General features: G+C 44.5%; 1 pseudogene; it reads left to right on the top strand.

Annotated features, from left to right (window-relative positions):
* The first annotated feature begins 15,445 nt into the window (after nucleotides 1-15,445).
* Nucleotides 15,446-16,447, top strand: LOC119531562 (annotated as a pseudogene).
* Nucleotides 16,448-26,389: the final 9,942 nt, after the last annotated feature.

The raw sequence follows: 26,389 nt of genomic DNA, 5'->3' as shown, positions 1-26,389 counted from the left end.
AGTAAAGGATATAAATGACCTGGGATCAATACAAGTTAGGTGTTTCTCCCAATTAGTTATAATTCTTCTTTTTGACTTTGTCAGAGCTTTTTCGACTTTGGAATTGCAGCCAAGGTATTGTGGATCTGTATCATCACACTCCCCCCACCCCTCGCCCCCATTTTACAGATGAAGAAATGGAGACAGAGAGGTTAAGTAACCTGCCCAAGGTCACACAGCTAAGGTCTGAGTCAGGATTCAAAGCAGGCATGGGGCACAGAGCCCCAGAGCCGTGCCTCAGTAGTGCTCTGCCACTTGCAAGGATACAATTGGCGACAAGCCCATTCTCTGGAGGAGATATGTCCTTCTAGCTCTTTCCTGCTCTTTCCCTGGTTCTGGGCTTCAGGCCTCCTGACCAGCTGTTGGGAATTGGATTGTGTCCCCCACAAAACACATGTTCAAGTCTTAATCTGCATTCCTGTGGGTGTGAACAAGACCTTTGAACAGGCTATTACTGGTTCAGGGGTGGCCAATAGGACTAATAAGACTGTGCTTATTCCTTATAAGCAAAGGAAACTGGACACGGAAGCAGAAGCCAGAAATCAGTGGAAACCAGAGAAGCAGACATAAGGAGAGAGAGCTCGGCATGTGATGCTACAAAATGCAGCAGAGAGCAAGCCCTGCTGATACCCTGATGATGGACTTCCAGCCTCCAAAGCTGCGAGACCATAGATTCCTATTGTTTGGTCCATGGAGTGGTATTTGTCATAGCAGCCCTGGCAAACTAAGACAGTGGCTCAGTCTGGGCAGTCCTGTCCTCCAGGGTAGAACCAAGAGGTGAGAAGGTTCTCAATGTACAGGTCCATGCAAATCAGGCTGTAATTTACTGTGTAAGTCGGTCACAGGCAGCCCCTCCCCTAGATGCTCTGCTCTTTGACACAAGCCCCCAGGACCCCAGGACCCTCCCCTGGAATAGGACCAGTGGCTGTCACCCTGCCAGGCCTGGGCTGTTTGCTTTGTGCTGGGGCCTGGCACTGTTTACTTCTAAGAGACTGCTTGGGCTTATAAAAACTACAAAACTTCCCACATCCCACAGCCCTTTTCCTTTCCAGTTCAGCTGGGGAAGGTAGCAGTGAGAAGTCTTGTGCCAATTTTGGGCTCCAGCTCCTCTAAAGGGACCCCGTTTCTGCACACACACACACAGACACACACACACACCCCAGGGTGCCTGCGACTGGGCCTTCTCTGCTCTCAATTAGACCATCTTCTGAGCTCGCTACATTTTACTCCCTCCACAACAGAAATGACTTTTTCTGAAGATTCAGATGCCAGAATTGACAAGAACAGGGCTTGGGAGGTGGGAGGAGTGTTTTCTACTCTCCTGGCTGGGGTCTACTTCTCTAAGGGTAGCTGTGGGAATTAAGAGGAAAAATCCTGAGGAAACTGCTTTGGAAACCTAACTTAGTGCTGTCAGATGGAAACTTCTGGAAGAATCTCAAGGCGGGAGAAGAGGGGCAGCCAGGCAGACGGCAGGCTCCCTCTGTGGGCCTTGCAAGTGCATGTCTGCTGGAATGCAGCTGGTGTTGCCACTGTATTTCAAACTTTTTTGGCTGTGCCCTCCAGGGAGAAATGTATTCCACATTGCATGCCAGGACTCACAGCCATACCTACGACTGACAGCAGTTAAAAAATATGAATAAATATAAATAGTTTTAAAAATAATCCCTATCTTCATAGAGACAGAAAGTAGACCAGAGGTTATCAGGGGGCTGGGAGGAATGGGGAGTTCCTGAATAATGGGTACGGAATTTAAGTGTCCTGAATTATACTCTTTGAATGGTAAGAACAGGTTTTGTGTGTGTGTATCTATATTGTGCTGGTTTGAATCTATTATGTACCCCAGAAAATGCCATGCTTTTCAAATCCAATCTGTGAGGGCAAACCTATTTTGGGTGGGACATTTGATTAGATTGTTTCCTTGGAGATGTGACCCCACCCTTTCAAGGTGGGTCTTAATTAGTTTACTGGAGTCCTTAAGAGAGCTCACAGGGAGAAGGAGTTCAGAGAAGCCAAGAGAGACATTTTGAAGAGAAGCTAAGAGCTGACACAGATCCAGATACTTGGAAATGCTTGGAGATGCAGATAGATGGACATTTGTAGATGCTAAGCTAAAAGATGAAGCTCAGAGTTTGCCCCAGAGAAGCTAAGAGAGGACCCCCAGATGCTCAGAGAGAAATGCCCCCAGAGACCAAGCAGAGAGCTGAGAGAAGCTGAGAGAGACAGAAGCCCAGAGACATTTTGGAGAAAGCCATTCTGAAACCAGAAGCTGGGAGCAGAGGACCAGCAGACACCAGCCACGTGCCTTCCCAGCTGACAGAGGTGTTCTGGACGCCATTGGCCTTTCTTCAGTGAAGGTATCCTCTTGCTGATGCCTTGGTTTGGACACTTTATAGCCTTAGAACTGTAAATTTGTAACCTAATATATCCCCGTTATTAAAGCCAATCCATTTCTGGTATTTTGCACTCCAGTGGCTTTAGCAAACCAGAACATATGTGTTACCACAATAAAAATTTAAAAAATAAGAATAAAATTGATCCCTACCCTCACCACATGTGACACTTTTGATATTTTCTTTTGGATACCACTGCATTTGGTAAAATGCTGGTTGTGTGATCCACTCCATTGACTTCATGGCCTACAAATGGGTCATGTTGACAATAGCCTAGAAAACACTGCCCTTGGCCATGAGCACTTTGAGGACAGCCCTCTGTCACTTGCTGTGTCTGGCACACAGCAGATGCCACCGAATATGGGAGGATGTTAGTGAGGGGTGAGAGACCAGGTTGAGGGGAGGAATTATAAGATGTTATGATCGTGAGAATCATGAAACTTAGGATGTGTCCCCTTTGCTCTGGCTGCCAGGAAGATGAGAGCAAAATTAAAGCTTAAGCCCAGTGAGTGGTTTAACTCTCATAGTTTTCAAATTTTATGCTTCTATCACATGTCTAATTTTGTAAGATGCCTGTGGTGGCTTGAAATTCCGTACCCCAGAAAAACATGTTCCTAATCCCATTCCTGTAAGTGTGAACCCTTTGTACATAGGACCTTTTAATGAGGTGACTTCAGTTAAGGTGTGACCCACCTCAATCAGGATGGGCCTTAATCCTGTTCCTGGAGGTCTTTTAGAGAAGGCCACAGAGAGAGAAGCCACGGGGAGCAGCCAGAAGCTGGAAGTCAATGGGACCCAGAAGAGAAAGAAGATGCCACCATATACAATATCATGTGATGGAAAAACCAAGGAACCCCAAAGATTGTTGGTCAGCCAGAAGATACCAACCCTGGATGGAAGCCAGTCTTCTAGCCTCTGAAACCACAAGCCAATAAATTCCTGTTGTTTGAGCCAACTCGTTGTGTGGTATTTAGTTTCTCAGCTGCTAAAACAATGCCTCAAATCCTTTTTGAAAGAACCAGGTATATATAAACACACATACACACATACACCAATGAGCAAACAGACATGTTACAGATTTGGATGCATGTTCATAGATTTGTATTTGCACCTATTTCTTGTTTTGGCAATGTCCAGATGCCCAGGCTTCTTGCAAAACGAGGATTCCTGCCCAAGTCTTCTATGTTAAAAAAAGACAAATAACATGTCTATCAAACATGACTCCAATTTTCAAGCCCCCTGCACCAGGGCTGCTGCCAACAATTAACTTCAGAAAACTTTCTCCAGCACAGAAGCAAGTTGCTTTGGCTGTCTGGGGCTCTTCAAACTGTCCCCACCATGGTCCAGAGCAGACTCAAGAGACTCTAACAAACTCCAAGGCTGGTCCACTTGCCCCTGGCCTGGACAAACCATTTCCTTCTCTTCGTGTCCCTAGAATAGCCAAGATGGGATAAACCTGACAAGGTTAGGAGTATGTCAGTGTTGCTGGCCCACAGTGCTTGCATTTTAAGGGGAGACAGCTGATGATACGATTCCAAGGGATTTGCCAAACAGGGTGACATTTCAGGACCCAGTGATGAGCTCGCCACATAGCTTAGCGCCCCTGCAAGTGAACCCCTGGAGGTGGGTCCTTTCTCAATGAAGTTTTAAATTCACCCCTAAGTAAAGATGAAGAAGAGTTGAGTGGTGGTGTTGGAAATGTATGCATGTTAGGATACCCAATGAGCATATGTGGATGACAATATCTGTCATTATGGTCAAATTCCAGTTTTTATGGGTTGCACTTGGATGAAAACACTACTTTTACAGGGTGGAAGATATTCATTATCCTGCCTGGGAACCTGGGGGTCCCCTCCATATTTCCTTCTCCCTTGGCCCTCGTCCAACAGGCCACCAGATCTCATCTGTACTGCCTGAGATTTCTCTAGAAGTCGGCCCTCCTCCCTGATGCCCAGCCCCTTGCAGGCATCTGCTATAGCATCTCAGGTCTGCACCCCACTGGACATGCCCATTTCACTTTTCCATTTGGATCTCCTTTCTCCTTCTGTCTACTGGAGGAGTTCCTATTTTTTTCTCAAGACCCAATTCAAATATGAAGTTCTTTGCAAACATCCCTGATTCCTCCAAGAAGATCTAAAGCGCCTGCCCTGGACCCCCTATTGAAGGGGTGGGCCACAGAGCCCTGGTCATGAGTGGTGACACAGAATTGCTGCTGGCTGGTGTGGCTGCAGGCCCTTCAGGGACAAGGATGCTGGCACAGCACACTCAGGGGTGAGTGGACAGACCAGGGCTGCAGCGCACTCAGCCAGGCCCATTAGCTGGCAGCACAGTCCTCTGTGCATCTCAAGACATCCTGGAAGTCAGCAAAGCCTGCCAAAGAGAGAGCTGGATAACTGAGGACAGAGAGACCATGCCTAGGGTCTGAGGCCCTAGAGCCGAGGGAGAAGGGCTGGTCTGGAAGAGTGTGTCCTTACTTACCTCTCCTTCATGGAGAGATAGAGCAGGTGCTGATAATGGAGCCCACAGGAAGGGAGGTAGTCCCATCTCAGAGCATGTTTTCCTTGGCATTCTCTCTGCTCCCTTTGTCATCTGCACAAAGCCTGAGTTAAAGATGTTAGGGGTCATTACAGATGGCATCTGGGCCAGGCTGACACTTCCTGGTTAGTGTAGGACCTGAGGGGGGCAAAAGCAGGTAAGCTGTGTATGCCAGTTTGAATGTATTATGTCCCCCAAACACCATTATCTTTGATGTAATCTTGTGTGGGCAGACCTATCAGTGTTAATTAGATTGTAATTCTTTGAGTGTTTCCATGGAGATGTTCCCCACCCAACTGTAGGTGAGGACTCTGATTGGATAATTTCCATGGAGGTGCTGGCCTGCCCATTCAGGGTGGGTCTGAATTAAATTTCTGGAGCACTATATAAGCTCAGACAGAAGGAGCAAACTACTACAGCCAAGATGGACACTTTGAAGAAAGCACAGGAGCTGCAGATGAGAGACAGTTTGAAGACAGCCGTTGAAAGCAGACTATTGCTCCGGAGAAGCTAAGAGAGGATAAATACCCCAAGTGCAATTAAAAGTGACATTTTTGAGGAACTGCAGCCTAGAGAGGAATGTCCTGGGAGAAAGCAATTTTGAAACCAGAACTTTGGAGCAGACACCAGCCACGTGCCTTCCTAGCTAACAGAGGTTTTCTGGACACCATTGGCCATCCTCCAGTGAAAGCGCCCAATTGCTGATGTGTTACCTTGGACACTTTATGGCCTTAAGACTATAACTGTGTAACCAAATAAACCCCCTTTATAAAAGCCAATCCATTTCTGGTGTTTTGCATAATGGCAGCATTAGCAAACTAGAACACTGTGCCTTCCAGAGTTCTACGTGTTCCCTCTGTCATGGCAGCAGCCACCACACACACGTGCAGCCCATCTATTTTCATGTTAGGGTGCAATCCTCATCTTTCGTCTCCACCTCTCTAAATCACTGCCTGTTTTCTAAAACCAGCACACCAAAAGTTTGTTGATTGACTGAGTGACTGCCTGACTGAAAGAGAAAGGGAGAAAGAAAGGAAGGAGAGAGGAAGGGAGAGAGGGAGGGAAGGAAGGAAAGAAGAAAGCTAGTTTCAAACTTACTGTTGGCTCAGAAAACTCCCACCTGGAATTGCAGCTTTCATACATAATCTCCCCTGTACACCAGATGCACTTTCTATTTCATCATCTGAAATGCACTCTGCCCTGCCCTGATCTCCAGATGGGCTGGGGTTAAGAAGCCAGAGCAGAGTGTTCAGTGAGCCCTGTGTCTCCTGCTGCATCTGGGTCCTTCTCTAGTGACTTCTTCCCTGGTCCATCCCCCCAGGTCCAGTGACACCTTCTCTAACACTTCTTGTGGCAGGGATGGTGGAATTTATGTCAATCGACACCATCTGCCCTGGGCCCTGACTCTCCTGTGGATCCCCACCGGTGGCACCATGGTGGATCCACAGCCTCCTGCCAGTAGGGTTCACTGCTGCTGGGCTTTGGAAGATGCCCTGTTACCTGCTGGGGTGACTGATAAGGCCCCAAAGCTGCCATGAGCCTCCTGTTTGCTCTGGCTGATTTTCCCCCTTTCTCCTTGCCCAAAATGAACTGGGCCCTCTCTGGGGCTCATTAACCTGTTTACAGACAATCTCAGCAGCATACGCATGCTCTGGTAGCTGTAAAAGTGCTGTCTCTTTTATCTTGAGGTCCCTAGAAGATGTCCAGACCCTCCTTTTCCAAATCACTCTTCTGGCAGCTTCAATGGGTAGCAGGTGTCCCCCAGCAGCTGGAGGGGCTGAGAGGTACCCCAACTCCTGAGGAACAGAAGGAATCTTGAGGCACATTGTGCATTTCAGCTACACGTGTTCACAAATGTCACTACTGCTGAGGGTCATTCTGATTTGGCAGAATTGAAATCATGAGACTCCCCGGCTTTAGGGTAGATCCATAAGATTTCTCTCATGGGCTTGAGTGGGAAATGACATGTGCACAGTTATTGTCATTTAGCGTCCTGAGGTGCACAACACTGTTGGCCCATCAGCCCTGCCAATGGGACCTCTTAAATCCCCACCACACCCACTCGCTTTTTCCTGTCCTCATCAACACTGTAAATCTCCCAGCGTCACTCCTTGTCCTGGTTCCCACTCATTCCGACACCTCTGATGGAACGGTCTTCTGAAAACACAAACCAGGTGTGTGCCCCCTTACCCCTATGCCCCTGCATTGCTTTTGCACTGTCTACTGGATAGTGCACAAGGCTTCCCCGCAAGCCACCTTTCCATCGCTGTAAACCTCCTTCCTTCCTCATGAATGCTGAGAGCAATTACACAGATCTGTCCACTGTCCTTTGAAAGCACCATGCCCTCTTCTACCTCCATGCCTTAACTCATGCGATCCCCCAGTTCAGAAGACCCTTTTCCCCCTTTTCTGACTGGTTGAACCTCTGGCACATGGGAAAGCCCAGCCTAAAGGGCCACTTTCACTGAAACCTGCTTCCAGACAGAGTTTGTCACAAGAAGACAATGGGCTACCCAAGAGAAGGCTTTCGGGTCCTTTGCCTCCAGGCTCTCTGTGACGGTTGGGTTCATGTGCGAACTTGTCCAGGTGATGGTGTCCAGGTGTCTGGTCAAGCAAGCACTGGCCTAACTGTTACTGCAAGGACATTTGTGGCTGGTTAATAAACCAGAAGGCTGGTTTATTAAATAATTAGTCAATTGACTGCATCTGTGGTTGATTACAATCAGTCGAAGACTTTTAAGGGAGAAAAGAGAGTACTTTCCACTTCTTCAGCCAGCCAGCCTCTCCTGGAGAGTTCATCGAAGACCTTCATCCGAGTTGCCAGCTCGCCGCCTGCCCTAAGGAATTTGGACTCGTGCATCTCCACGGTTGCATGAGACATTTTTATAAAATCTCATATTTACAGATACCTCCTATTGGTTCTGTTTCCCTAGAGGACTCTAACTAATACATGCTCCATGCAGGGCCTGGCATGCATCAGGCATACATAAAGTTTACCAGACAGATGCTGCCTAGAAATAAAATGTGCAAAGGTAGGAACCAGAAGTTACAGAATACCCCCAGGTCTCAGCTCCTCAGCAGCACCAATGGGGCTAGCAAGAGTTAATTCCTTCCAGGTGGCCAACAACCACAATTATCAACCAAGAGTTCTATTTTCAGCAAAACTACCCTTCAAAGCTGAAGACAAAATGAAGACATTCACAGATAAATAAAATAAGAGAATTTGTTGCTGGCTGTACCAGTTATCTTTTCCTGTATAACAAATTGCCACAAAACTCAGTGGCTTTTAACAACAGATATTCATTGTCCCACAGTTTCTGTGCACCAGGGATCTGGTCATGATTTAGCTGGGCCTTCTGCTCAGTGTCTCCCACAAGCTGCAATCAAGGCATCGAGTAGGCTGTAGTCATCCCCCAGCTCGACTGGGGAAGGATGTCCAAGCTCATGTGGTTGTTGGCAGGACTCGGTTTCTTGTGGGCTGTTGGACTCAGGATCTCAGCTCCTTGCTGGCTGTTGGCTGGAGGGCATCCTTGGTTCCTTGCCACATGGGTCTTGCCAACATGGCAACTTGCTTCATCAAAGTGCACAAACAAAGAAGACAATAGAGATGGACTGCTAGCAAGACTGAAGCCCCGATGTTTTTGTGACCTAATCACAGATGTATTGTATTGGTTAGAAGCAAGTTACTAGGTCCATACACAAGAGTAGGAATACCAGGAGGTGGGGAATATGGGGGCCATATTAGAAGTCTGCCTACCACACCTGCCTACGAGAGATGCTGAAGAAGTCCTGCAGGGTCAAAGAGAGGACACCAGATGGTGACTTGGACTCCACTGAAAGGAAGGAAGAGCACCAGAAATGGAAAATGCTGTTGAGCTTATAACAATAACAGAGGGAGAGAGAGAGGAATTGGAACTGTAATGAAGCAAGGTTTCAATATTTCACTGGAATTAAGTCAGTATTAACCTGAACAGATTGTGATAAGTTAAAGATGTGTGTTATGATCCCAAGTGCAACCACTAAGAAAACAACTCAGAAAACTGTTCTTACAAATCAGCAGAAGAATTAAAGTAGTACAATGAAAATTATTTATTTAGCAGGAATGAATGCAGTAAAGGAGGAAGAAAGCATCAAGAAAAGATATGGGACAAAAGAAAACAAACAGAAAATGGCAGATGTAGTTCCAATCATGCCAGTAATTAGATTAAATATTAATGGACTAAACACTCCAGTCAAAAGATAGAGATTTTAAGACTGGATAAGAAAGCAAGATCCAACCATATGCTATCTACGAGAGATGCTTTTGATTCACTAATACAAATATGTTGAAAGTAAAAGAATGGAAGAAGATATATCATACAAACAGAAACTATGGGAGAGCTGGAGTGGCTATCTAATATTGGGCAAAACAGATTTACAAACATCATATTATTGGAGAAAAAGGACATATCATAGTGTTCATAATGATAAAATAGTCAATACAGCAGGAAGATACAACAATTATAAATGTATATGCACGTAACAACAGAGGATCAAAGTACATGAAGCAAAAACATCTCAAGTTGGAAGCTTATATTACTGATTTAGGGCTCTACTCTTTTTTAATACAAACACTTTAAGCTTGCTGTTAGTTGCACCTAAAGCTGCAGGAGGCATCAACAAAAGCATAAAAATAAAACATCTCTTTCTTGCTCCCATCTTTTAATAGCCAATCCTTTCTATAGGCAAACTTAACAGGAAGCCAAATGACAAAGGAGTCTGGAAAATTTTTATAGGGTTCCATCCTCCTGTAATATAGAAGAAAGCACATATAGGCAAGAACACAGCTAAAAAGCAACAGAAATATAATCAGCAAAGCATGAGACTTTGTGAAATTCATCTGTATTATTGTGTATGGCAGTAGTTTGGTCATTTTTATTGCATGATATATTCATTCTCTTGTGTGACTATATCATTGTTTATTTGTGCATTATTCTCTTGATGGGGATTTTGGTATTTTTCACTTTGGGGCTTTTACAAATAATACTGCTCTAAACATTCATGTACATGACTCTGTTGCATACCCTAGGACCAAGCAGTCATAATCATAGGTTATGCATATGTTCAACTTTAAAAATATTGCCGTATGGTTTTATGAAGTTACCATACCACCATGTTCCAGTTTGTCAATGCTGCTGTTATGCAAAATACCAGAAATGGATTGGCTTTTATAATTTGGTCACAGGTTACAGTCTTAAGGCCATAAAAGTGTCCAAGCTATGGTGTCAACAAGTATACCTTCACTGAAGGAAGGCCAATGGCCTCCAGAAGATGTGCTAACTTGGAAGGCACGTGGCTGGTGTCTGCTTGCTCCCAGGTTGTGTTTCAAAAATGGTGTTCTCCAAAATGTCAGTGTCAGCTTCCAATGGCCATCTTCAAAATGTGTCTCTCAGCTGCAGCTGCTCTCCAAAATGTCACTCTCAGTTGCTCTGCTGTCCTTCTGACTGTGAATTCCTTTATACAACTCCAGTGATCCAATTAACACCCAACCTGAATGGACAGGGTAAGACCTCCATGGAAATTTTCCAATCAAATGTTTCACTCCCAGTTGATTGAGTCATATCTCCATGGAAACACTCAAAGGATTCCAATCTAATCAACACTAATACATCTGCCCCCAAAAGACTGCATCAAAGAATATGGCTTTTGGTGGGACATGATATATCCAAACTAGCACACACCAGAAATGTAAGAAAGTTTCAGTTGCTCCATATCTTGTCAACACTTGTTATTCCTTGTCTTTTTAATTTTAGCCATTATGGTGGGTATTTGGTAGTAGTTCATTATGGTGTAAATGTATAATTCCCTGCTTACTAATGAAAGAGTATAGTTTCACAGTTATTGGCCATTTGGATACAGTCTTTAGTAAAGTGCCTCTTCAGATTTGTTGTATATTTACAAAATTGTTTTGTCTTTTTCTGATCAATTAGTGGGAAGGATAATGAATCAGTCATCAAAAAACCTTCCAACAAAGAAAGCACAAGACCAGATGGCTTCACAGGTGAATTTTACCAAACTTTCCAAGAAGAATTAACACCTAACCCATTCAAAGTCTTCCAAAGAATCGAAGAAGAGGGAAAACTCCTTAACTCATTCTATGAGGCCAAAATCATCCTAATATCAAAGCCAGATAAAGATACCAGAAGAAAACTGTAGATCAATATCCTTTATGAATATAGACACAAATATCCTGAACAAAATACTAGCAAACCGAATCCAATGGTACATTAAAAGAATTATACACCATGGTCAGGTGGGACTTATCTCACTTAGTCAAAGGTGGTTCAACATAAGAAAATCAATGTAATACGCCACATTAACAGAATGAAGGAAAGTAAAACACAAGATCATCTCAACTGGTACAGAAAAGGCATTTGACAAAATTCAGGACCACTTCTTGATTAAAAACACTTAGAAAACTAGGAATAGAAGGAAACCTCCTCAACATGATAAAGAGCATATATGAAAAACTCACAGTTAACATCCTACTTACCAGTTAAAGAAGGAAAGACTTCTCTCTAAGACCAGGAACAAGGATGCTTATTTAACATTGTACTGGAAGCCCTAGACAGATAAATTGGGCAAGAAAGAGAAATAAAAGCCATCCAAATTGTAAAGGAAGAAGTAAAATTTTCCCTATTTGTAGATTACATGATTCTACATATACAAAATCCTAAAAAATCCACAAGAAAGTTGCTAGAGCTAATAAGCAAACTCTGCAAAGTGTTAGGGTACAAGATCAACATGCAAAAATCAGCGGTGTTTCTATATGCTAGTAATGCACAATTTGAAGAGGAAAATCAAGAAAAAATCCATTTATAATAGAAACAAAAAAAAAATCAAATATCTAGGAATAAATTTAGCCTGGGTTGTAAGGGACTTATAATGCAAAGCTACAAAACATTGCTAAATACATCAAAGAAGACCTAAATAAATGGAAGGACATTTTGTGTTCATGGATTGGAAGACTAAATATTGTTAAGATATCAGTACTACACGAAGCAAGGTAATCTTCAATGCATTCCCAATCAAAATTCCAACAGCCTTCTTTTTTTCTTTGCAGAAATGGAAAAGCCAACCATCAAATTTATATGAAGGAGTAAGGGGCCCTGAATAGCCAAAACCATCTTAAAAAAGAAGAATGGAGTTGGAGGACTCACATTACCCTATTCAAAAACTTATTACAAAGCCTCAGTAATTGCAACAGCATGGTACTTGCACAAGGACATATAGACCAATGGAATCAAGTTGAGAGTTCAGAAATCAACCATCACATCTATGGGGAATTAACTTATAACAAAGGCATGTTCACTCCTTGAGGAAAGAATAGTCTCTTCAACAAATACCCATATGCAAAAGAATGAAGGCCCCTACCTCATGCCATATACAAAAATCAACTCAAAATGTATCAAAGACCTAAATACAAAAACCCAAACTATCAAACTCTTATAAGGAAACATAGGGAAGCCTCTTCAGGAACTTGTCATAAGCAGTGGTTTCTTAGACTTTAATCAAAAGCACAAGCAACAAAAGAAAAGATAGATAAATGGGACTTCATCAAGATTAAAAACTTTTGTGCATCAAAGTACTTCATCATGAAAATAAAAAGACAGCCTGAAGAATGGGAGAAAATATTTGAAAATCATATATCTGATAAGGGTTTAATATCCAGAATATATAAAGAAATCTTACAACTCAACAACAAAAAAGACAAATAACCCAATTTAAAAATGGGCCAAAGAATTAACAGACATTTCTTCAAAGAAGATACACAAATGACCAAAGGCACATGAAAAGATGTTCAACATCATTAGCCATTAGGGAAATGCAAATCAAAACCACAATGAGATGCCATTTCACACTCACAAGAATGGCTGCTGTGCCAGTTTGGATATATTAAATCCTCCAAGGAAAAGCCATGATCTTTTAATCCAATCTTGTAAGATATTTGGATTAGATTGTTTCCATGGAGATATGACTTACCCAACTGTAGGTGATAATTTTGATTAGATTATTTCCATGGAGGTGTGGCCCCACCCATTCAGCATGGGTCTTGATTAGTTTACTGGAGTCCTTTAAAAGGGGCTGACAGGCCCAGTCACTTACTGATGCTTAGACATGCTTGGAGATGCAGACAGAAGGACATTTAGCTAAGACATAAGCCCAGAGTTTACCTCGGGATAAACTAAGAGAACACCCCCAGATGCTTAGAGAGAAATGTCCAGGGAGAAAGAACCAAGAATGCACAGGAGCTGAGAGTGGAGCTGGAACATAACCCAGGATCAGCAGACGCCAGCCACCTGCCTTCCCAGCTAACAGGTTTTCCAGACGCCATCGGCCTTTCTTCAGTGAAGGTATACTCATGTTGATGCCTTAATTTGGATATTTTCATGGACTTCAGACTATAAATCTGTTACCAAATAAACCCTCTTTATAAAAGCCAATCCATTTCTGGTATTTTGCATAATGGAAGCATTAGCAAACTGGAACTGCTACTATTAAAAAAAAAATGAAAAGATAACAAGTGTTGGAAAGGATGTGGGGAAATAGGAACACATGTATTGTAGGTAGGAATGTAAAATGGTGCAGCCACTACAGAAAAAAGTTTGGAAATTCCTCAGGAATTTAAGTATAGTATTGCCATATGATCCAACAGTTCCACTTCTAGGTATATACCCAAAAGAACTGAAAGCAGGATTCAAACAGATATTTGCACACCAATGTTTACAGTGGCATTATTCACAATTGCCAAAAGATAGAAGCAACCCAAGTGTCCATCAAAAGATGAATGGATGAATAAAATTTGGTATATACATAAAATGGAGTATTATTCAGCCATAAAAAGGAATAAAGTTCTGATACATGCAACAACATGGATGAAACTTGAAAACAACATGTCGAGTGAAATAAGCCAGGCACAAAAGGACAAATATTGTATGATCTCATTGATATGTATTAATTAGAATAAGTAATTTGTAGAGTCAGAAATGAGAATACAGGTTATAGGACTGAGGTATGGGGGTGGGGTGGGGATGGAATGGATAGTTAATACTTAATTGGTATAGACTTTTTGTTTAGGGAGATGGAAAAGTTTTGGTAATGGATGATGGTGATGGTAGCACAACATTGTGAGCATAATTAGCTGCACTGAATTTGAATGTGGATAAAGGGGAAATTTTAGGTTGTATATATGCTACTAAAATGGAACTGTACAATACAACCAGCAAACTCTAGTATAAAATATTGACTATAATTAATAGTATAATTACAATAATATCCTTTTTTAATTGTAACAAAGGTGTCACACTAATAAAAGTGTTAATAATGGGGAAGGGGTTATATGGGAACTCTGTCTTCCCAGCATGATTTTTCTGAAAGTCTACAAACTTCTCTAATAAAAAAAAAAATTTTAAATATCAAATAAAATGGTCTATGGATTTCACCATATGTAATTATATTTTAACTTTAAAAAGTGTACAATACCCCTGAATTGTATATTTGTATGTGATTAAAAGGGAAAAGTTTAGGTTGTATATCTGTTACTAGAATGAATATTTTTTTAAAAACCAAACAAAGTATAACATGGAGTGAACCCTACTGTAAATTATGGACTATAGTTAATAATGTAATTATAATAATATTGTTTCTTCAGTTATAAGAAAATTACCACACTAATGCAAAGTGTATAATAGGGAAAACTCTGTGTGTGTGTATACGTGTGTAGCACATTGGAACTCTGTACTTTCTGCAGGATTTTTCTGTAAACCCACTTCTCTTATAAAAAAAACGTGAAGTATTTTTCCTGATAGAATACCAAAACAAACCAAACCAAAAACCTAACAGCATGGAAGGGGAAAAGAGACAATTCCACAGTAATGGCTGGAGACATCAATACCCTACTTTCAATCATGGATAGAACAACTAGGCAGAAAGCCAACAAGGAAATAGAAGACCAGAACAAAACTGTAAACCAACCATGTCCAACATCTATCTAGAGAACACTCCAACCAACTATACAAGAATACACATTCTTCTCAGTGCTGTGCTATAAAACAAGTCTCAGTAAATTCAAAATGATTGAAATCCTACAAAGTATGTTTTCTGGCCACAATTGAATGAAATTAGAAATGATCAATTTCAAAGGAAATTTGGGCAATTCTTAAATACATGGAAATTAAACAATACATTCCTAAATAACCATTGGATCAAAGAAGAAATCACAAGGGAAATTAAAAAATACTTTGAGATAACTCAAAACAAAAACACAATATATCAACATTTATGGGATAAAGCAAGCATAGTAATCAGACGAAAATATATAGCCATTGGAGCTATAAATTTTCTTCTTAAAAATGAAGAAAGCGGTTCTCTGCTCCTGCCCACTCACCAGAGACCTGTATCTTTCCGTGAAGTGCCAGCCGCATCTCCAAGACATGGTGGTGAAGGTTGGAATAAACAGATTTGGCTGTATTGGGTGCCTGGTCACCAGGGCTGCTGTAACCTCCGGCAAAGTGCAGGTTGTGGCCATCAATGACCCCTTCATTGACCTCAACTACATGGTCTACATGTTCCAGTATGACTCCACCCATGGCAAATTCAAAGGCACCATCCAGGTTGAGAATGGGAAGCTTGTCATCAATGGGAATCCAATTACTATCTTCCAGGAGCGAGAGCCCACCGACATCAAATGGGGTGATGCTGGTGCTGAACATGTTGTGGAGTCCACCGGTGTCTTCACAACAATGCAGAAGGCTGGGGCTCACTTGAAGGGTGGTGCCAAGAGAGTCATCATCTCTGCCCCTTTGGCCGATGCCCCGTGTTTGTGATGGGCGTGAACCATGAGAAGGATGACAACTCCCTCAAGATCGTCAGCAATGCTTCCTGCACCACCAACTGCCTGGACCCCCTGTCCAACGTCATCCATGACAACTTTGGCATCGTGGAGGGACTCATGACCACCGTCCATGCCATCACTGCCACCCAGAAGACTGTGGATGGCCCCTCTGGGAAACTGTGGCGTGATGGCTGTGGGCCTGCCCAGAGCATCATTCCTGCATCTACCAGCACTGCCAAGGCAGTGGGCAAGGTCATCAGTCATCCTGGAGCTGAATGGGAAGCTGACTGGTATGGCCTTCTGCGCCTCCACCCCCAATGTGTCCGTCGTGGATCTGCCCTGCTGGCTGGAGAAAGCGGCCAAATACAATGACATCAAGAAGGTGGTGAAGCAGGCAATAGAGGGCCCCCTGAAGGGCATCCTGGGCTACACTGAGGGCAAGGTTGTCTCCTGCGACTTTAATAGTGACTCCCACTCTTCCACTTTTGATGCTGGGGTTGGCATTGCCCTCAATGACCATTTCATCAAGCTCATTTCCTGGTATGACAATGAATTTGCCTACAGCAACAGGGTGGTGAACCTTATGGTCTAGATGGCGTCCAAGGAGTAAGAGCCCCTGGACCACAAGCCCCAGAGACAGCAAGAGAGGAAGAGAGGCCGTCAGCTGCTGGGGAATCCTGGCCCCAAATCCATCCCCCGACACCGAGCGTCGCCATCCTCCACAGCTTCCATCCCAGACCCCCTGAGGAAGGGGAGGAGCTGAGAGCCCTACTTTGTCATGTACCATCAACAAAGTACACCCAGCCCCCCCAAAAAATGAAGAAAGCACCCAAATAACTCAACCTTTCGTGTTAGAAACTGGAAGTGCAAACTAAACTCAAAGGAAGCAGCAGAAGAAAGGAAATAATGAAGAGCAGAGAAGAAAATAATGAAACAGAGAATAGAACAATAGAGAAAACCAAAGAAATTAAAAGTTGATTCTTTGAAAAGATCAACAAAATTCACAAACCTTTAGCTAGCCTGCCCCTCCACCACCCAAAAGAGAGAAGATTCAAATTACTGCATTCAGGAGTGATAGAGTGAACATTGCCACCAGCCTTACAGAAATAAAATAAGTTATATGGAAATCCCATGAACAATTCAATGTCAACAAATTAGATAACCTAGATGAAATGGTCAAATTTTTTGAAAGGCACAAATTCTCACAACTGACTCAAGAGGAATTAGTAAATTTGAACAAAACTGTAACAAGTAAAGTGATTGAATTACTTGTCAAAAACAAACAAACAAAAAAAACTTCCCTCAAAGTCAGAACTAAGACTATATGGCTTCACTGGTGAATTCTACAAATGATTGAAGAATTGACGTTAATCCTTCACAAATTCTTCCAAAACATAGTAGAGGGAGGGAACACTTCCCAACTCATTCTGAGAATGGTATTATCCTAATACTGAGGACACCACCACCCATTACCAAAACTTTTCCATTTCCCTAAACAAAAAGTCTGTACCATTTTTTTTTTGGAATGCAATTTAACATATTTTGAAAATGAATTATATCTAATTCATGCTTTATTAAACACAGAATAACTGTTTTGCTATTTGACCAAGTCCAGTTATTTTAATAGTTGCTATAGTAACAGGCATTTAGATCAGCAAACACTTAATAGGTTTACAGTATTTGGTTTGATAAACTAATTTTTAAAAACTGTATTATTCAATCTAATTGATGATACCTTCTCTTCTCTATTACAGGAAAACAACCAAAGTTTTCCAGACAAAGACATCACAAGAAAAATATATGCCATCTACCTATCCCTTATGAATATAGACACAAAAATCCCCTACAAAATATTAGCAAACTGAGTGCAGCAGCTTATAAAAAGGATTATACACCATCACCAAGTGGGATTTATCCCAGGAATACAAGGTTGTCTCAACATATGAAAACATATGATATACCATACGAATAGAATAAAGACAAAAACCACACAATCATTTCAATAGACATAAAAAGCATTCGATGATATCCAACACCCTTTCATGATGTTGAAAAAGGGCATCAACCTGATAAAACACATCTATGCCAAACCCACCACTAACATCATATTTAACGGGAAAAGATTGAATACTCTTCTCCTAAGACCAGGAACAAGACAAGGATGACCACTCTAATCATTTGTATTCAACATTGAACTGGAGGTTTTGGCCAGGGCAATTAAGCAAGAAAATCAAATTTAAAAAATATCCAGAAACATTGGAAAACACTCTGGGGAATTTGGACTAAGGACTTCAGTATCACCTTTATCTGAACTTCCAGCTGTGGACTGCCCTACAGAATTCAGACTTTCCAGCTCCACAGTTGTATGGGCCAATTCCTTACAGTAAATCTCTTAATTTGTGTGTGTGTGTGAGCACACGTGTGTATACAGGGGTGTCTGATGGGAACTCTTCCCCCAAACCAACCTCCTTCCTACTTTTGTTTCTCGTGCCCAGCACAGCTCGGGCTATTTGCAACTCTAGGCCACTAGGGATGAGGAGCAGAAGCCTTCAGGACAAGTCCGCTCACTACTGTAGAATCTGGATTTCATTATGATTTCTGCCTTCTGACTTTTTCTTACTTATTCATAGCTCATTCAAAAAATATAGCAAAAATTACATTATTAGTCATTTTATATGTAATATCCTGGAAGTTTTTTTTTTTCCTTATAGATGTAGTCTAGCATTTTGCCATGTGGATTTCACTGTTAACTCATTACTTAAATAACATTACATTTAAAACAAGGCTAATAATAGTGGTTTCCCTTATTTCTCTCTGCTTTATTTGGTAATAGGCTTATGGGGAAGGAGGGTTGATTAGAGAACAGACCTGGGTTTGCCGCCCAACTCCCCACTACCAGTTTAATGACTCTGTGTAAGGCACATAAGCTCCTGATCCTCAGCTTTTACCTGTAAAATGGAGAATATAATCCCCTACCTAACGTCAGGGAATTTTGAGGAATAAATCAAATTGAGTCAATAAATATTAATTGAGCATCTCCTATGTGTAGGGCACCATTCTAAGCGGCAAGGATACAACAGTGAACAAAAACAAAAAGTTCCATACAACAAAATAAGAAAAATACAAGTAAAACATGGTATTTGCAATGGTGATAAATGCTACGGAGAGAAATAATGCTGCTAAAGTAAAAGGGATAGAAATATTTGCGGCAGGTTGTGCTCATCACCTCTGTCTCCCAATCTTCTAACCTACGACCTAGAACCTAGCACAGAGATCTTCAATAAACGTTTGACGGATGAATGAATGGTTCATAAAACACATATTAAAGTGTTTGGCAAATAACAGTAGCTTTTGCTTTTAGAATGAATGCAGTAGCGACTGGACTCCCCTTCATGCACAATTAAGGCAGGCAGGTTCAGGGGTCCCCTGGGGCTTGTACAACCATCTTAGGCCCAGCAGTTAGTAGTGCAGAGGAAAATTCGGATAGAAACCCGACTACCTTTCTGCCCCCCACCCCCACCCCTGCAAGTCTGTGGAAGAGCCTCAGCCGTGGGCGGTGGGTTTCCCCTCGGGCCAGCAGCGGCCACCTGGGTACGTGGCCGGGCTCTCACCTTCCAGTGTCCTAAGCCAGGAGGCAAGACCAAGGTCCAGGGAGAGTGTGCGCGTCCAGGAAGAGCGGTGCGTCCAGGGTGCGCGCTCACGTGCGTGTTCATGCGCACTTGGCGCAGGCCCGAGCGCGCGCCCAGGTGCGCTGTGGACCCTGCGGGCGGGAGCGGGAGAGGAAGCGCGGCGGTGCCTCCCCCATGCTGGCCGGCAGGGGGCACTGTGGCGTCGCCGTGGCTCCAGCTTGGCGAACCTGCTTCCCCTCCTCTGGCATTTGCCCAAGAGCACGGCAGCTGGCGGGTGGCAGGGCTTGGATTTAAACCCGGGTCTCACCGACACCGATGACCACGATTTTCCCACTGTCCGTGGCTCAGTTTCCGCAGAATTCAGGCTGCGCCCCGCACCGGGCCTCGACTCTCTTTCCAGGCCTTCCTTGGGACAGATGGAAGACTCACAGCCCACAGCAGCATCCCTTGAGGCGCCCTCTGCCCGCTTCCTCTGCCCTCTTCCCTGGGTCTTAGCTTTAACCCGGGAACTGCAAAGAGCTGTGGGTCCCTGAACAAGCGCCTGACTCAGGGCCTTGCAGTCAGAGGAGTCAGAGCCCCGTGTCGCCACACCCACGTGGCTGTTTGACAGCTCTAGGTTGACCCTGCAACCGAGGAAGGATTTAAGGGATCTAGTCCCAAACATCACCCCACAGGGTCTGAAGTCCCCCACCGTGGTTGGTAGGTTAATTCCCTCCCTCCCCCAAAGATGTCCACAGGCTACTTCCCAGAATCTGGGACTACCTTATATTACATGGCAAAGGGGAACAAAGGTTGCTAATCAGTTTGGGACAAAGAGATGGCCCTGGATTATCTGGGCTGGCCGATGTAATCAACAGGGGCCCTTATGATTGGAAGAGGGAGGGAGAAGAGCAAGGACTGGAGAAATGGCAGTGTGAACGGGAGGATTTGGCCCCAAACCAACATGGCTGGTTTTAAAGATGGAGGAAGGAGGCCATGCCCCAAGGAACGCGGGCAGGAGCTGGAGGAGGCAAGGGAGTGGGTTCTCTCCTAGACCCCCAGGAGGGATTGCAGCCCTGCCAACACCTTGATTTTAGCCCTGCAAAAGCCCATTTCAGACTTCTAGAACTGTAAGATTTAATAAATTTGTGTTGTTTTAAGCCACTGAGTTTGTAGTGCTTTGTTAAAGTAGCCACTGAGGCCTCTGCTAAAATGCATTGGGGCTGCTGGGTGGCCTATGAGCCCCTCAGATTTGGATGTGGTAGAGGATGGGAGGTGGGATAGGGAATTTGGTGGTGATGGGCATGGGGGCGGTGCTATGGGGTGGGATCTGGGCAGCTGATGGCACAGCTGTCCTTCTCCAGTGGCAGATGTCCCTTCGGCGCTGCCGGGAAGAATGGCTTGCCCAGTGTGTGCCTGCAGTCACTGCTCCCCAGGCCTCCGGAGCAAGTGGGAGTGGGTGAGGGGCCTGCAGAGATGTTGCCCGGGAGCAGGTGGGCCCAGGGGAATGTGAGCTGGCAAGTCCTGCTCACTGGAGCTGGGAAGAGTTCTGGGAAGTGGGAGGTGTGCAGAGGGAGGTGGGATGGAGCGGGGATGGCGGGGCAGGGCCATTCCCTCCTGGGCGGAAAAAAGAGCTGCACCAACTCTACGAGCCTTGACTTTTGCTGGGCTGCCAGGTGGAGGAAGTGCCCACGTGCAAACAGGGGCCTGACCGGCCCTGCCCAATGGCACAGGCTCCGTGTCACACCAGACTGCCACCTGCTGGCTGTGGATAAGATCATTTAAACTGGGCCATGGAGATGTCTGGATAAATAATTAAAATATACACATGAAAATGTTATGAATTTTTTTTTTCTCAATTACTGCTTTCAACTATAGACTGTTGAAACTTCTATCCTTAGACAGCTCTAGTAAAAGTACCCCAGCCTGATTCAACAATTTATCAGCTACTTTGGGTTAGTTAGAAATTTCCTCAATGGCTAGAGCTAACCTGCGTAACCCAGTGGTTCTCAGATTGTAGTCCCCAGATCAGTAGCCAGGAATTTGTTAAAAATGCAGATTCTCAAGCCTCCCTGCAGACCAACCAAATCAGAAACTTGGGCTAGCTCTGCAATCTGAGTTTAGCAGGCCCTCTAGGAGATTTTGATGTATGGCAAAACTTGAGAACCAATGGTGACCCATCCATGGAGATATTATCATTATTATTATCGATATTACTATTTTAGTAACTATGTTTTTCAAATTTTTAGTAACTATGTTTTTCAAATGGTTCCTTTTCAAATCTGCCAATAATGTTTTCATGTACCTTGATTTTTTCTGATTTTTTTAATCCTTCTTTTAAGTTGTTAGTGATTTGAGACCAAATTATAGACACTGCTTGGTTGTCCTACTGTCTTTCCACTCCTGGGGTTCATTGGTGTATTAGTTAGGGTTCTCTAGGGAAACAGAATCAACAAGAGATGTATATAAATACAAGATTTTATAAAAGTGTCTCATGCAACTGTTTGGATGCATGAGTCCAAATTCCATAGGGCAGGCAGCAAACTGGCAACTCCAATGAAGACGTCTGATGAACTCCTCAGGCAGCAAACTGGCAACTTCAATGAACGTGTTCGATGAACTCCTCAGGAAACAAACTGGCAACTTCAATGAACTCCTCAGGAAACACTTTGCTGGTTAGCCGAAGAAGAAGTGAAGGTCCTCTAACTTTCTTGCTTAAAAGTCTTCAACTGATTGGATCAAATCCAGCTGATTGAATTCTCTCACTGTGGAAGACACATCCTTTGTTGATATAATCAGTTACAGCTGCAGCCAATTGACTGATGATTTCATAAACCAGCCTTCTGGTTTATTAACCAGCCACAAATGTCCTTGCAGTAATGGTTAGGCCAGTGCTTGCTTGACCAGACACCTGGGTACTATCATCTGGCCAAGTTGACACGTGAACCTAACCATCACAATTGGCTTGTCACCTGTGCTTTGTAATTTGGGATCATCTTAAGAGCTGGTCTTAATGGGGTCTTCTTGGTGGGAATCTCAGGTGCCCAGATGAGCATGGATTCCTCTAAAATGCTTTTGGGTTTGCGTCTTCCAGGTGCCATGGGGTATCGGGACCACATTTCATACTGATGCTTTGGCTTGGGGGTTTGTGGACCATGTGGGTGGTCTACAACCTAACTTACACCTGTGTAGGTGCAGAGCTGTGATGACATATTCTCAGGAGAGTCATTTTCCCTATTCAGAGATCAGGCCAAGTCCAACTTCCCTGACATAAGTGCCAAAGGATGAATTCTTTCTAGTTGACTCTTGCAAGGGCCCCTGATTTATGCCTGCGTGTTGGGTGTCTGTGTGTGTGTGTGTGTGGGGGGGGGGGTGTCAGATCCAAGGTCTCCTCTCCCAGCTCCCTGTAGCATTAAAACCTGAGCCCCTGGGTTGCTTAGAGCACCAGCCCTCTGCAGGGCAGCTGGCCAGGACTCAGGCACCTGCAGCTCCAACTGTGCTTCCCTTTTTCATCTTGTGGCCCTTTACTTCCTACAAGGCCAGCTATGTACTTAAAGCCATCTCTGTTGTATTTTTCCCAGCAATTCTGGGCATATGGCAGTGGGTGTGTTTTTTAAGTTATCTAGTTTGCATATGGCTGCCAATGGATGTTTCCTTACAGTTCATTTGAAACTTCAATCCTCTCTTCTCCCTTCCACCCAGGGCAAGCCAACCTTGGTGATTTAGTAGCTGGAGAGGGATATGGGTGGTCCATCTGTCCCCTCTCTCTTCCTGGATTTGGCCATCCTGGGTCAGGGTAGGGAAAAGACCTGGTGAGGCCTGACTGCCTGGGGTAAGCTCACGCTCTCGTTCTGTGAGCTGTACGTGCTGTTCCAGCTCATGGTCCAGAGGCTCTTCATGGCCAGGAGGTGACCAGTGAACCCAGGCAGTGCCAAGATTCCACTGCCTTCTCTGGCTGACCCCATGATAGGTCCTGGCAAATCTGTAGCCCAAGGCCTCCTCTCCCCTCCAAGGTCTTCAACTCGGGGGCCTGGACACACCTGCCCCATCCATCTCTGCCTCCTGAGAGCCAATGACTATGACGGGATGGTCCTGTGGGATCTCCACCTGGCATCCCCTCTCTCTCCATCAATCTACTGGCCCCATTTCTCATTTCCCCTGCTCGGGAGCCACCTGATGAGGCCTCTTTTCCAGAAAAACCAACCACCTGCTCAGAATCCCTCCAAGCTCAGTTATGCTCCTCTGGGGTGTATAAATGAGAAAACCGCTCTGCAGAAGAGGAGAGATTTGCTCTTGGCCTTGGCCCAGTTTGAGATTCTGGGTGTTCGACTGGGGAAGGGAAAGGTTTCCAGGTAGAGACCCAGGAGGGGCTAGAGAAAACTGTCCATCCCAAGGCAAGGGTGCCTTGTCTTTGCTGTGGTCTAGAGAGGGGCTTCCTGCTTCTGAGGGAACTCCTCCTCTCCCTCCACCCCTTCCCCATCCAGCTCTGCTCTCCCAATGCCAGTGGCAATAGAGAGGAGAGGCCAAGGACAGCAGGCTTAGGCCAGAGTCCCCAGTGAATAGCTGGTGGAAGGTGGTTGAGAGATGCTGAGCCCAGCCTGAAAGCCGCCTGGTGGCCTCATGGGTTCCAGAGAAGGGAGCAGAAAAACTGCCCCCCACTCCCCCCAATAACAAATATGTGTAGAGGCTTTTTAATCCCAGGCAAAGCTACACACCCAGCAAATGGCTGCGACAGCTTTATTTCCTGGAGGTCCCGTCATGCCCCTGGCCTGCCTGGCTGGCAGTGGGGACCCTGGAATTAAATAGGAATCCTCTGGTTCAGACGAGTCGGCCCTGAGCCAGGGATGCTGCAGACTCAGAATACCTGGTGCCCCGTGAGGAAGTGAGAAACAATCGAGGCTCTGCTGGCAATTGAGGATTAAAGTAGATTCTATCTGCAGTTCTGGCTTCTGGTGCCCTGGGGCCCAGCCAGGGGGCTGCCTTTGTTGATCTGCAATTCTGGCCTGGCTCTCTTGCCCTTTCTTTTCCAAGTCTCCCACCCCTACCCTACTGGGTCCTGAATGTCAAAGAGAGGTGGAGGACTGAATTATGTACCCTGATTTAGGCATGTTCTTAATCTTCATCCACATTCCCGTGGGTGTGAACCCATTGTAGATAGGATCTTTCAAGAGATGTTATTTTAAATTAAGGTGTGGTGCAACTGAATAAGGGTGAGCCTTAATCTGGATTACTGGTGTCCTTGATAAGCAGAAGAAACTCAGAGTAAGAAAAAGCCACAGGGAGGAGCCAGAAGCTGGAAGTCAGCAGGAACCTGGAGGAGAAAGGAGAGGACATTGCCATGTGATGGGAGGCAAGAAACCCAAGGATTGCTGGCCAGTCAGAGTGCTCCCAATCCCAGGAGGAAGCCAGGCTTCCAGCCTCCAAAACCACGAGCCAATAAATCCCCATTGTTTAAGCCAACCCATTGTGTGGTCTTTGTCATAGCAGCTTGGCAAAACTGAGACACCACTCAACCACTCATCCGAGGTGAACCCTCTCACTTTTGGAAAAGAGGTTATTCATCTTTGCAATGGGCCAGGTCACACATACCTACCTGTTCCCTAGGGCTCCTGTGAGCATCATGCAATCGATTTGGGGGAAGGGGGAGAATTTAAAAACTGTAAATTTAAAACCTCACCTAGGACCAGAGCTCACTTCTCTCCCGGGTGCCCCCAAACTTGCCAAAGCCACTGCACTTCACCTCTGGTTGGCTGGCTCCCCAGCTCTGCCCACCTGCCTTACCCAAGCTGCCAAGTCCATTGTAGGGAGGCCTGCCTAGGAGGGTGGAGAAGTTTTGGGGATGTGAAGGAGAATTCTGCCCCCCAGGGAGGACCTCAAGCTAGTTTAAAATGGAACAGGATATCCACTTGCGAAGTGTTGCCTGTTTTCATTCCCTAGGACTGTCATGGCAAAGTTCCATAAACTGGGGTGGCTTGAAGTGACAGACATCTATTCTCTCACAGTTCTGGAGGCTGGAAGTCTGAAATCGAGGTGTTGGCAGGTCCGTGCTCCCTTCCAAACCTGTAGGGGAGATTCCTTCCCAGCCTCTTCCAGCTTCTGATTTTTCTTGGCAATCCCTGGTGTTCCTTGGCTGTCTGCTGCAGCACTTCAACCTTTGCCTCCATCTCCACATGGCCTTCTCCCCTGTCTGTCTGTCTCTAATACTGGATTAGGACCCATGCTGCTTACCAGTTTAGCTTCATCTTGATTAAATAAATCCCATTGGACATAAGCCTATTCCAAATAAGGTATGTGTTCCTGTTTGCTAAAGCTGCTTTTATGCAAAATACCAGAAATGGATTGGCTTTTATAAAGGGGATTTATTAGGTTATAAATTTATAGTTCTAAGGCTATCAAAGTGTCCAAACTAAGACATCAACAAGAGGATACCTTCACTGAAGAAAGGCCGATGGCATCCAGAGCACCTCTGTCAGCTGGGAAGGCACGTGGCTGGCGTCTGCTGGTTCTTTGCTCCCAGATTGTGTTTCAAAATGGCTTTCTCCAAAATGTCTTTGGGTCTCTCTTAGCTTCTTCAGCTCCTGTGCATCTAAGCATAGGGGCCCTCTCTTAGCTTCTCTAGAGCAAACTCTGGGCTAGCATCTCCAAATATCTCCAAGCATCTCCAAGTCTCAGCCTCAGTGTCAGCTCTTAGCTTCTCTCCAAAATGTCCCCCTCAGCTGCTCTGAGCTCCTTCTGTTTCTGAACTCTTTTATAGGACTCCAGTGATTAAATCAAGACCCACCCATCCAGGAGACAATTCAACCCATACCACTGCCTTTCAGGAGACTGTCTTGAATGACATGCCCAAGACTGTCCTTGGAAGTGGTGGCTTTTTCTTGCTAATTCTAGACGATGAGCTACAGTGGCCTCCCTCAGAGCACACATCAGCCACGGAAGAAGAAGGG

This window comes from Choloepus didactylus, chromosome 4 (genome assembly GCF_015220235.1).
Source record: "Choloepus didactylus isolate mChoDid1 chromosome 4, mChoDid1.pri, whole genome shotgun sequence".
Classification (NCBI taxonomy): domain Eukaryota; kingdom Metazoa; phylum Chordata; class Mammalia; order Pilosa; family Megalonychidae; genus Choloepus; species Choloepus didactylus.
Note: the sequence above shows the minus strand (reverse complement) of the source record. Positions and strands in the feature narration are given on the sequence as shown.